Source organism: Rhinopithecus roxellana, chromosome 2 (genome assembly GCF_007565055.1).
Source record: "Rhinopithecus roxellana isolate Shanxi Qingling chromosome 2, ASM756505v1, whole genome shotgun sequence".
NCBI classification, from domain to species: Eukaryota; Metazoa; Chordata; class Mammalia; order Primates; family Cercopithecidae; genus Rhinopithecus; species Rhinopithecus roxellana.
Window position 1 is genome coordinate 59,642,393 of NC_044550.1, and position 13,587 is coordinate 59,655,979.

Here is a 13,587-nt window from a genome sequence, read left to right on the forward strand (position 1 = left end):
CATGGTTGAAGGCCAGCATATGCCAAACCCATCTTTTCAACGTTCTTCAAAAGATAGTTTTATAGATCATAGAAGGTGGTACTGGGCAAGCCCTCTGTCTCCTCTTGACTCTTCAAAACATCCTCCTGCGAGGTTAGGTCCTCTACTGGCATTTTATAAACACTGAAATTGAGCACACTTTGTAACTTCAAAAAGCATGACCTAAGAATTACTTAAAAGCAAAAGAAAATGGCTGAACCCTTATCCTTCTCTCACCTCCCACAGATATACCAGAGTCAGCCTGCATGATCACTAGCCTTTTAGTCTTTAAAAACAAACAAAAAAGAGAAGGAAAGAGACTTCTTTCTTCTCCTTGTCTTAAGCCTGTTAAACTGTAGCATATTTAGGATAAAGGATTTTGCATTTTATGACTACCTCGTTTACTATAAAAGAAGAACATCAAACAGCTTTACCTAATTTCTAAGTTGCACATTGTCCACGTTTAGCTGATGATTGGAGCATGTTCATCCTTTCCCACATACTTGAATAGAAAAGGAAAAAGATGTATTTGTCTCCTTGTTGTATTCTGAAATGCCTATTTGTAGTTGTTATGTTAGTACCATCTTCCTAGGTCTGGACTGTTCTTATTTCCATAGTAACCATATAGCCTATAACTCCCTGAAAAGGTGATCTATTGTTTTTTTTTCTAGTAAATTAGAATTTCTTGCCTTTGTGCTTTGCTTTTTAAAAAATCCATGGTTTGGGATTGTGAGAAAGTAGAGAGATAAGAGGATGCCACACACACTGAATGAAATGTGTATTTAACCTGTAAGAAATATGTGTGGGTTCCCTTTGTGTTAGGTAGTTTTTCCCTAATATTATTTTTAAATCTACTTGATATAATAAACTACATATAAGGTCCAGATGTTCAGTGTATTCAGCACAATGAACATTATCAATAATACATGACATTCTGATGTCTACAACATGCCAGCTTTGTGCTGAATTCTTCCTTTATGTCATCTGCTTTAAAACAATTTCTTAGAACAACCCCATGGGGAAGATGCTATTATTATCCCCATTCTACAGATAAGGAAATAAAGCTTGGAAAAGTTAGGAAATAAAGCCGATATCATCTGATTATTGGGTGGTAGTGGTGGAAGTAGAATCCAATCTGTCACTGAACCATGAAGCTACTGTCTCACCATTCAGTAAGCATCGATTGCAGGCAGGCTAGGGGCTGGGGCTGGAAAGATGAATGATACAGTGCCTTCCTTCAAGGAACTCACAACTGAGTGAGGGAGATGGATACACAAACAGATAACTGTTTCAGCCTGAATATATTCACAGGATGTTACCAGTGTACAGAACGTCTGACCTAGAAACTGGATTGGGTGCCTTATGAATGACCCCGCTACAGGGCCCTCTCTCTCCGATTACATTAAACCCAGGAACATGTCCAGCTTGGCCTCTGTGCTTCATGGAGGGTGCTCTCACCCTACAGAGGGATGGAAGTCAGGTAGGAGGGTGGTTTGTTGCCTCCCCCTGCAAAGTTAAGGATCACAAATGCCAGGTTCAGATGAGGTTGCTATCGTCTGGGAACACCGATCTTCAGTCAAGATGCTTGGAGGAAGTGGATCAGGGTCTGTGATTCTTATGTGTACAGGATATAGAGATTACCAGCAATGGTCCTGTGTGGGTTGGTGATGGTTATAGGAGAAAGTTCTCTTGGATACAGGCAGCTCTGGGAACTCTCTAAGACCATAGAACAAATCCTGCATTTTTATAGATGGGGAAGATACGACTTGTCTTAGATAAGAGTTCCTTATAAAACAAAGGGAGCTTGACTTTCTTGGCCAAGAGCATTTAAGCATCAGAGAGGGATTTGAATCCACACCGCCTATGGACAGATTCCACGTTCTTAATCAGAGGCTGACAGCCTCTTGTTGAAATATATCAAGACTGGCTGGCCCATTTTGGGCTGGCACAGATTACAATTGAAGGTACAGGATTGTCTATTAAAGTCTTGAGGTTTCCTCATTTTCCCATTCAGCATTTTGCTCTTATTTGCATCTGTGTCTTTTCTGCTTGTGACATTATTGATGTTATCTGTCCCTTAAGTTCTTCCTGTCCTTTAACTTTCCCTCTGACTTCTGTCACCAATTTTTCCATCTCTTTCTATGTAAGTCTTTCCTAACCAAAGTTCTGTTAGTATACTTTATTAAATAATTCCTCTGTGAAAAAGACACCCCAAACTTCCAATTTCTTGGCCCTATCCACTTCCCCATTTCCTCACAGCCTTCAAAAGGAACCCACCCTGCCCCATCTTGATTTTAGACCTCTGGCCTCCAGATTGGTGAGACAACGCAGCGCTATTGTTTAAGCCATTCAGCTCATCATACTTTGTCATAGCAGCCCCGGGAGACAAATACACCTTTTGTTCAACACAGATGCCATGGTCTGACATCATAACCACCCCACAAATCCCATAACCACTTTTGTCATACTTGCCTGGCATTCCCTCCTGTAGCATACTGGTGAGACCCATTTATTTGCATACTCTGGGGCTGAACTTGTGCAACAGTACATTATGGGAAGGAAACACATCCCTGCAAACTGGTCTTGCTTACCCTGAGGTTGCCCAGGCTGGCAACCTCAAGTGGGCTCTTGGTGTTGCCCAACTACCATGCTACCTCTCCCTAGAGTCAGCTCTCTCTCCTGCCATCTGACATGACCATTATAGACCTTCTCTGTCTTCAACCTTTCAGCACATCCTTCCCACCTGCCTGCTCCAGTGGTGACTCTGCTGCCCAGCTCATGGAGAAAATGGAATTAATTGGGAGAGAACTTCTGTGTGCTCCCCGACCGTGCACATCTACCCTCCTGTTTCTGTATCAAGGTTTTCTGCCTTCTCTCTTATTATTATGAGGAATCACCCATGTCCTGTCTTCAGCCTGCTTCTCTTTTGCATCTGATCCTATCCCTCCTTGCCTATTCCAGAACATTGTTGAAAAACTACCTATCAGGTACCATGCTTAGTACCTGGGTGATGAGATCACTCATACTCCAAACCTCAGTGATGTACAAGTTACCCATGTGACAAACCTGCACATGTACCCCTAAACCTAAAATAAACATTGAAAAAAAATATCATTTCAGCAATTTTCTCTGGAATTTTTCTCAATAGCCTTGTTATACGCTCATATGTGTTCCCCAAAAATTCATATGTAAAGTCGTAACCCCCAGTACCTCAGAAGGTGACTGTATTTGGAGATAGGGTCTTTACAACAGGTAATTAAGTTTAAAGGAGGTCATTGGAGTGGGCCCTAATCCAGTATGACTGATATCCTTAATAAAGAGATCAGGATGCAGACGCACACAGAGGGAAGACCATGTGAAGACACCAAAAGATGATGGCCATCTGCAAGCCGAGAGGAGAGGCCTCGGGAGAAACCAACCCTGATGCCACCTTGATCTTGTACTTCTACTCTCCAGGACTGTGAGAAAATAAATGTCTGTTGTTTCAGTCACTCAATCTGTGGTCCTTTGTCATGCCAGTCCTAGCAGACTGAGACAAGCCTGTAAGTGTGCTGCCATTTCTCTCATCTTCAGCAGCCTGACCCTTTCTTTTTTTTTTTTTTTGAGACAAGGTCTCACTCTGTTGCCCAGGGAGTGCGGTGACACAATCTTGGCTCACTGCAACCTCTGCCTCCTGGGATCAGTTGATTCTCTTGCCTCAGCCTTCCAAATAGCTGGGATTACAGGCATGCACCACCATGCCCAGCTAATTTTTATATTTTTAGTAGAGACAGGGTTTTGCCATGTTGGCCAGGCTCTGACCCTTTCTTGATTCCTCATCTCCTTTCCTATGCTCCTTTCCAGAAAGACCTTGAGCTTTCTGTGGTGGCTGTGTCCACTTCCTCTCCTCTCAGTTTTTCTTCCATCTCATTTTCAGATCTCTGAGTACTGGAGTGTCCCAGGGATTAGTCTTTGAACCTCTCCATTTCTTTCCCCATAATTACTTCCTGTGTGACTTAATTTAGTCTCATGGCTTTAAACACTACTCATCAGCTGGCAACAGCTTAGTTCATCTCTCCCTTGCCCATTGGGTGTGTATACAACTGCTCACTAAAGACCTCTACTTGGAGGCCTAATTGCCAACTTCAACTTAATACGTCCCAAACTAAACTTCTGATTTCCATTTCCATCCCCCAAAGCCCCAAATTCTGCTCTCTTGCCATCTTCTGTGTCTCTTGGATGGCCATGCCCTCTTTCTATTTGTCCACACAAAGACAGACAAAACAAAACAAAATAACTTTGGAGTTATCCTTGAATGCTACCATTGTCTCATACTGGTCATCTAATCTATCAGCAAATCTTGCTGAATTATCTTACAAATATATCTAGAGTCTGACTCTTACCACCTCTACCACCACCACTCTGGTCTAAACCTCCACCATCTCTCATCAGCATTATTGCAATTGGTACCCAACACATTTCCCTGCTTCAGTCCTTGCCTTTACTAGTCCTTCATTTTAGCCTCCATATAGCAAGCAGAGTGAGCCTTTAGAAATATAAGTCAATCATGTAACAGCTTGCCTTAGATCTCTCCAACAGCTGTCTGTCTCACTTAGAGTAAAGCCAGAGTCATTACTCTAGAAGGACTAGAAGTCAACAATTAAAATCTGCTCCTCCATCCCCTGAATCCATTACCTTTGTGGACACATCACTTGCCTTACTTCACCCTCATTCACTCAGCACAGCCATGCTGATTGCCCTGCAATTTCTTAAAGATACGAGCATGTTCCCACCTTGGGGCCCTTGCACCTACTAACCCCTCTTTCTGGGATGCTGTCCCCATAAGGAGAGATAACACTTGTACTGTGCTGTGGGCCAAGTCTGTTCTAAGCACTTTGCAGGTAAGAACACGTTTGATCTGCATGTCTCATGCCTTGACTTCCTTCAGATCTTTGCCCAATGTTGCGAGAAATGCCTTCTCTGATTATGTATATGTATGTGTATATATACCTATATATAAACTATATATTCTATATATAGAGTGTATATATACACATATATAAACTACATATTCTATATATATTCTATATGTATATAGTTTATACATATTCTATATATAGTTTATATATAAGTTTATGTGTGTGTGTGTATATATATAAACCCCTCCCCATCTACCTCCTTCATCTCCCTATCCTCTTTACTGTGTGTTTTCCCCTAATCCTGTCATCATCATTCATGAGATACATTTACTTGTTTATTTTCTTATATGTTTCATTCACTGGAATCATTGTACATTTCATGAGGCACGGATTTTTTGGTTCTCTGCTTGTCAAATCACTGAGTGACTGACTGAATTTTATACTTGGTGCTGTTGGCAAGCCTAGCTGAAATCGGTAATGCATTATCAGGGTCTTATAGCTCTTCTGTGGCCCTAGAATTGTATGTGCCAGACAGGCTCTGCGAGAGTGTGCAGGGGATGAGAGTGAGTTTAAACAACATTTAAGGCTCTCCTCTCAAAGACCTTTTTGGTAGGTTGATAGCACTGCTCAAATACACGTGACACATTGATAATTTTTCTTTGTAGGGTTAGGAATAGAACATGGGGAGCTCAGGCACAGCTTCTGTGAAGAAGAGAATTTTGGGCCAGTCTTTAAAGAATGGCCAGGGTTTAGTAGCAGCACAGTGTGAGATGGGACACATAGTGGAGAGAAAACCAAGGTTTTGAGAGAATATGTATGGAGATGTTTGCATGTATTCACATACACATTTAGCCACTGTTTAGTCCTACTACAAACACAGAGAATACACACACTCTCTCTCTCTCTCTCTCTCTCTCTCTCTCTCTCTCTCTCTCTCTCTCTCACAGAATAGAATATTATTTTATTAAATGTTCGGTAACTTTCTAAAACTAATAATAAATTGATAGTACCTTTTTGAGACAAGTCACCTCCAATATTACTGAATTTGCTTCTACAACTATAAAATAGGAGGCATAATAGTGCCTGTTTCCTCAGGTTGGTGGTATAACAGTCAGTATAACCTAGTGGCTTCAAATTCTGGCTCTGCTACTTTCTAGCTGTATGACCTTGGACAAGTCATTTAGCCTCTCTATGCTTCAATTTCCTTATATGTGAAATGGGGATGATAATAAGTGCTTCATAAGATTGCTTTAAGAATTCAGGCTGGGCACAGTGGCTCACACCTTTAATCCCAGAACTTTAGGAGGCCGAGGTGGGCAGATCATGAGCTCAGGAATTCGAGACCAGCCTGGGCAACACAGTAAGACCCTAATTTTTGTACTAAAAATACAAAAATTAGCCAGGTTTGGTGGCCTGTGCCTATAATCCCAGCAACTTGCGAGGCTGGGGCATGAGAATCATTTGAATCTGGGAGGTGAAGGCTGCAGTGAGTTGAGATGGCACCACTGTACTCCAGCCTGGGCAACAGAGTAAGACTCTGTCTCAAAAAAAAAAAAAATCAATGAATACATATATGTGAAGTGTTAGAGCAGAGGCTGGCGTATAGTGCTATATAAAGGTTAGCTGTCACTGTCACTAGGTGAGAATGAACTATGATGATGAATTCACCAACCTATTACTAGGCAAAGATTAAGTATAAAGCCTGTGAAAAGTGATTTATCACATTACACAAATGTATGCATGTGTATATCTGTGAGGAGTTTCAAGCGAGTATGTGTAAGTGTGTGCATTTTTCACCCTTGCCACAGCATTAAATGGTGGTTAAAATGAATAGGCTGTTAGACATATAGTCTAGAATCTAATCCTGAATCCACTATGTACCAGCTGTGTATCCACTGGGAAATTACTCCATCTCTCTGTTCCTAAATATCCTTGTTTGTAAAGTGGGATTAATAACAACCACCACCATAATAATAATACCTCCTTCATTGTGTGGTTATGTGGCATAAATGCAATAGTATACATAAAGTGCTTTTCCTAGTGGCTTGGGGTAATCAGCACTCAGTGAAGGTTAGCTGTTATTACTAGCTCTTATTTGTGATGGATCTATGTAACTGGGACCTTAATGTAGCAGCTCTATTAATCCCCCAAGTTTTACAGCATAGTCTGACCTTGTGTGTCCCTTTTGGCTAGTAAAGTGGTCGGTGAGAGGCTGAATAATAAGTCCCAGCCTTGGGTTGAGCTTATCCTGCCTCATAACATGCAAACACTTAATACTAATCTGAATTTTTCCCACCCCAGCTAATCATTACTTTTCAAAAATGCTGACCAAATCTGAAAATAATCTTCAGTTCTGTCATTAATTTAAAAAGTAATGTTTTCCAGTGTGGCTAGCTTTCTCAAACCATTCTTCCAGTGAATTACATTCATTACTGTGGTGGGTTTTCATTTTTGTTAAATTAATCTTTTAAGAGTGAGTAATGACCATAGAGTTGAAATATTTTTCCTCTGTGAGTGGGAATGCAGCTAGGAATTCATCATGACCTGATTAGAATAGCAGAGATCTGTGAATGGGCATGAAGAGGGTTGTTGTTGTTGCTATCTTTAAACAATTGTTGTGTTACCTAGTATGATGTCCTGATGTGTCATTGGTTGCATAGACTCTCCAAGATGCTTCATTCAAAATGACGGTAACCTTTGTCTGCTAACTGGCTTTCACTGGGTCTCTATTCTGAGATTGGTAAAAACCAAAGTGTATTTTGTGTGTGTGTGTGTACATGCTTAACAGATAATGAATCAATTCAAATCCAAAATATAATTTATAATTTTCACCTAAAATAGCTCTCTTTCTATAACTAAACATTCATACCTAATTAATTTTCTCTAGAAGTGCATCTCTAGCCCGTGTGCTTTCTTTCATATGCAGGCTATCTGCATATTGGAATATTAATCTGGGTTTCATTTCTATTGCTGTAGGGTTTTACTTTTATCCATGTAATGTAGCCAGGCATTTATGTTCCCATAGCTCAGGGGCCTTGGGGTTACAGGCTGGAAGGAGAAATTTCCAGTCACCCAAAAGGCAACCACCCTCGTCATCACTGATTTTTGAAAGCCTGGGCTCACTGAGAGGATATCTTTGGCTCTTCTACCAGGGAGAGAGGGTGGAGGAGGGTACTTTAGGAGACAGAGGCCATAGCAGGCGCACAGCGCGGAGGGTAGATTTTCTGAGAGGAGAATGAGGATGGACTGGGTGCGAGGCTGTCTGTGTTTGTGCAGCAGCCCCTCTGTGGGGGCATGAGAGGCCTGACAAGGGGGTACTTTATGCCCTTCAGCCTCAGTGGTGAGGCTCTTTGAGGTCGAGAAGGCTCTTTATGGTCAGAGGAGTGCCCACTGCAGGGCCATCTCTGGGCCTCCTGGGAGCCAAGGGGCATCAGCTAGGGGAAGGAACAGTGGGAATGACGGCAACCCTAAAGTTGACAGCTTGCTCAGAGTTTGCTGGCACTAACAGCGCCGCATATTTGAGTACGATTCCTTGGAGGGTGGGGAGAGATTCTTAATACTGAGTGCCCAGTTTGTCACTAGGCTCTTTGGGTACGAGCTTAGAGCAGATTTAATTTGATTTAGAAAAACAAATGAATCGGAGATTTCCTGTATCCAAGTGTTGTAGAAAAAAATCCATACTGACCATATTTATAAGCCTGTAAAAGGAAGGTAGTAAACAGTTAATTTAACCTAAAAGTTGCCATGAAATTTAGCAGCATGGTCTAACTGAAGCCTGTCCCAGTAAATGAAGACATGTCTGTTCCCCTCTCAGAGGGGATCTAGCCCATCTTTGTGTGATACTGTGCAGAATAGGAGAGCTCAGAAGACCATGAGGACACCTAGCTGTAACCTCTAAACCTGGAGGCACAGAGAAAGCATGCCTTGTTTAAAGTGACAGCAAGGGTGATGGGAGTAGTTCTCAGGTGCATCTTGAAGCACTTGCTTTAATAAACCTATTTCTCACTCCAAACTCAGGAAACAAACTTCTGCTTTTGTTTCTGTAGCTCACCAGAAAAAAGATGGAAGTTTCATATTTGAATAGAAAATGGAACATCCATTGGACAATATTGAAAATGACTTGGAGAAAAAGAAATTAAGTAAAACAATAGACTTTTCCAACCATATCAGCCTCCATTTAAACCATGAGCAAACTCTGGTCAGAAATCTTCCATTGCCAGGGTTCCTTGCTTTTTTCGTGTGTGGCATGGACCTCTTTGGCAGTTGAGCAGACCCCTTTTAGAACGACTTTTTAAAATGCATATGATAAAATACATAAATTGAAAAAGAAACAAGATATGTTGGAAGGGAATTATTAAAATATTAAGAAAACAAACTTGTGGTATGTTAACATTTTTTTCTTCTTTGTTAAGACATCCGATAACAATGTCTAGCAACAGGGCTAGCAATTACCATAATTTTGAAGTGTTGATCTCTTTACAAAGTGATGCCTGGGGGAAATCCTCTAAGGCTAGAGAAACTTCAGGCTTTCTCCTGGAGCCTTTGGATTTGGCGACAAGCTCAGTCACTCTGGAGTCAGAAGAAATGGAGGCAGTGATCCAGAACAAAAATGAAAAGAAATTTTAAAAGACCTCTTCCTGGGAGAAGGAAAGCGGGTCAAGGGTCAGGCTGCCAAAGAGAAAAGACTGATGCCTTCTGATTTATTCCCTTTTAGGGAGGGCTGGACCTCTGCTGAAGTGATGACAGTTTCTGAACCAGCACAAGCGGCAAGCATCTGCAAGGAGAACTATCGCTTTCATAGGGATTTATCTTACAGAAGGAGAATTGAATGTTTCTTCATGTTCTTTTTGATGCTCCTTTGAGGAGAAGCCCTGTTTATTATTTTGTATGAAAACCAAGCAGCATGGACTTAGGTATTTTTCCATAGCAGCAGTAGAATTCCATGTTAACCTGTAGAAACGTATGACACACTGCTCACTAAGTTCTTCAAGTGAGATATTTTGGAGCAAGCACTTGGCTGAGATACTTGTCTGAGGGTGTTTCTCTACCCTGTAGCACACTCTCTCTCTGTCACCTACCCACCCACTTACACGCAAAAACGCATACTCATATGCTTTTCTGTTTGTTGTGTGTAAATTCTATTATTTTTGTCTGTTACACTTGAAATTCATGTTTTTAAGGAAGATTAGGGAAAACAGTTTCATGAAACACTAATATCAGATATTTAAAAATTATCAGCGCTATTTTAAAACAAAACAAAAGCATGATTACAAGGCAATCAATGGAGCTAAAGCTGAATTTAACTTTAGAAATGATTACAGGCTGAACTATATGCCATGTATACAGATTTGCTTCTAGATTTAGTAATCAAGAAACCAAGTATAAATATACATGTAAGTAGACTTCTCTCTTATAACATAACAGTAAATGTACACGTGGACACAGGCATGAAAATCCCATCGTATGTACTATTATGGAAAAGAAGCATTTAAATGTCTGAGTAGTATGAGCTGGTGCCTGGCATAGAAGTAAAATAAAGGGCTTAGGTTTGGTTTAGATTCTAGGTAGCACCTCTGCTCCCAAATATTATGATCTGCACCCTGCTGTAGCACTTAAGCTGTTGATTCCAGGCAGTCTGGCATTAAGAATAAATAATATTATTGGATGCATCCAACAAACTTGTGACCAGAAGAGCCTCCTTCCAATAAAGACATTGGAAGTGAATATATTGGCAGGGCTGCAGGAGCATCATCCTGAAGACACTTAGTAGTGCATTCAGGTCTTTGGAAGGAGAGATAGGTACTTGTTGGGTTGTTGGAAGTCCTTCCCTGTAGGGATACCCAATATCAAGTCTCAGGGTTTGAGGTTACAATTCTCTCTTCTCTTCTGGAACACCCAATTCAGAAAAAATGTCAGCTTTAAGAAATCTGTTATGGATGGGTCACTCAAGACATTTTATTTTGCCAAGAATAAATTGGTAGCCCACAACGTTAACTTCATTTATTTGACTTTCAAATTCCCCATTCTGAAAATTAAGATTCTTGCAGTTCTTTAAGTCTGGAAATGCTATTCTTTTCTTCTAATTGGGATTGTGGGACTAGAAGCCTCCTCCCTCTTTAATTTACCTTTCATTTTGGATATCTGAATATTTTAATTAGAAAAATGATTGTTCACTTTAACCGCAGGGTCATATTCGTGTGCTAGCCATTCACTTGCAGATAATCTAGTGGGAATCTGATCTTAAATCAATGTGCCTGTTTTTCCCCCTTTATGGGAAAATATAAGTTAAGCTGGCTCATGCTTTTTCATAAGTAGACTCAATACAACTTTTAATAGGTACGTACAAATACACTCGCATCAATTACTTAAGGGTTAAATCTTCCTGGAAAATGAGATAATAGTAAACTAGAAGAAGAATTTTGTTTATTGAACTTATTGTACAAACTACAACAGGAGGAAAAGCGAATTTTCTGATTGATAAAAAGGCACCCACTATTGATAAACAGCATTTTTCCAGACGTGATCTCAACCATATTAATCTTTCAGGGGCAAAATAAGTAGGTGACCAAGAATTATCTACCGCACTTTAGAAATCACACTGCTGGGGCTGAGGTAGGAACTGCATGCCACCAAGCAGCCTGAGGCTCAGCGGTGCTCAAGATGGAACGCAAATTCCCCATCTTATAGAGTGAACAATGCTATTAGTCTGTGAGATTGTATGATGTCCTTCCACTTATTTAAAAAAGGCAGGACAGTCTTCTCAAGGAAAACCTTGCAGTTCACGTTTGAGTGATTGCATAACCACTTCTGAGTAATGTGTACTGAGAGTCCTTCAGTGTTGTGGACAATTTATTTTTTCGTAAGTCACTTAGCAGTGATCCTGATAAAGTCATAATTATAAGTATGTTATGGTGGTTATTTCAGCCAGTTAAGTACCAAAAAAAAAAAAAAAAAAAAAAAAAAAGAAAAGAAAAGAAAAGAAAAGATTAAGGCTGACATTGATGAAACTGGTCTTGGTCCATTTAACTGCTTACGTGTGCTGAGACAGCTGGATACGCTTCTGGGATACTTTCAGGCTTCTTCATCTTCTTCTTCTTTTTTTTTTTTTTGAGACAGAGTCTTGCTCTGTCGCCCAAGCTGGAGTGCAATGGTGCTATCTTGGCTCACTGCAACCTCCACCTCCTAGGTTCAAGTGATTCTCCTGCCTCAGCCTTCCGAGTAGTTGGGATTACAGGTCCCCAACACCACGCCCGGTTACGTTTTGTATTTTTAGTAGCATACATTAAATAACTTACCTATTTTTCTATTTAGTTTGTATACATTTTCCACTTTACAGCCACCTAAGTTACAGTTTTGGGCAATAAAGTGGGATGATCGTATGCAGGACTTCTATAGGTTGTCTATTACTGTCTTTAAAACAAGTAAGATTTACTTTCTTATCACAAAAGTAACCCTTAATCATTTTAGAAAATTTAGGCTACTCAGAGCTAGCATTTTGGAGCATATATACATATATAGCTTTATATTTCAAAATAAATTTGAATCACACTATGCTTACTATTTTTGAATGCTTTTTCATGAAAATATGTTGTGAATATTTTCCATATCTTTTAAGTAGTTCTCTATAGTATAGTTTCAAAGATTGCATAGTATTTTCTTGTATGTATGTTCCATAATTTAGTTAATACTCTCTTTTTAAACATTTAGGTAGATTTTAATTTTCAGCTGTGATAAACAATGCTCTGATGAACATATTTGTGGACAAATCTTTGAGTGCATTCATACTGATTTCTTTAGAATAAGCTCATAAAGGTAAAACAATTTTGTTAGAGAACATTATTAAGTCTTTTCATGTGTGTTGCCAAATTTCCCTCCTGAAAAGCTGTACCAACTGACAGCCCCCACCAGCCGTCTCCTCCTTGCCTTTCCTTCATTTCCCCTGCAACTGGTTTGCTGATTCTCCCTTTTAGTTTGATGTTTCTTCACAAAATTGCATTCCCTAGTTTTCAAGTGAAGTGGTATATTTTCCCCTATTTGTTATGCTTTTCCATGAATACAGATATGTCCTCAAAACACTTTTCAACACAGAATTTTAGATGTAAGAGGCTAACAATTAGAATTGTCCCACAAGAGGAAACCTATTTGCCATTGCTGCTTTATGGCTGTGAATGTGGCCATAACTGGGCTGAAATAAGACAGCAGGTGATCAGAGGCCAGTCAATCAGTGGTATCACGTGTCACTGTCCACTGTTTAGGCTTGGATGTGTTTCAGGGCAGGACGGGGCTGAGCAGGCAGCCAGCTGTGGCAGTTTTGTGTGTACTAAGCAATCACCTTCTCATACAAAAATGGGCGAGGGCTCTCGCTTGTGGGCTTCATTTCAGATTCAAAGCTGGGCTATCGCACAGGAATCTGAAGGAGGTAGAGGAAAAACTAGACAAATTCCTCAGGGATTAGGTGGCCTAAGAGGGCTCTGCAATGGAAGCTTCCCACTTTGTTAGCTAGTAGAACACGTAGCCATTCCTAAAATGACAGTTTTAAAATCCACGTTAAGCTGCTGTATCCTTTTCCTGTGTCTGAGTTTTCTGCTGGAATTTGTCCAGTGGTATTATGCAGGAGCTACTGAAGGGAGCCCCAGCTGCTTCTGGATGTGAGGGGTCAGTGCTGGGCACA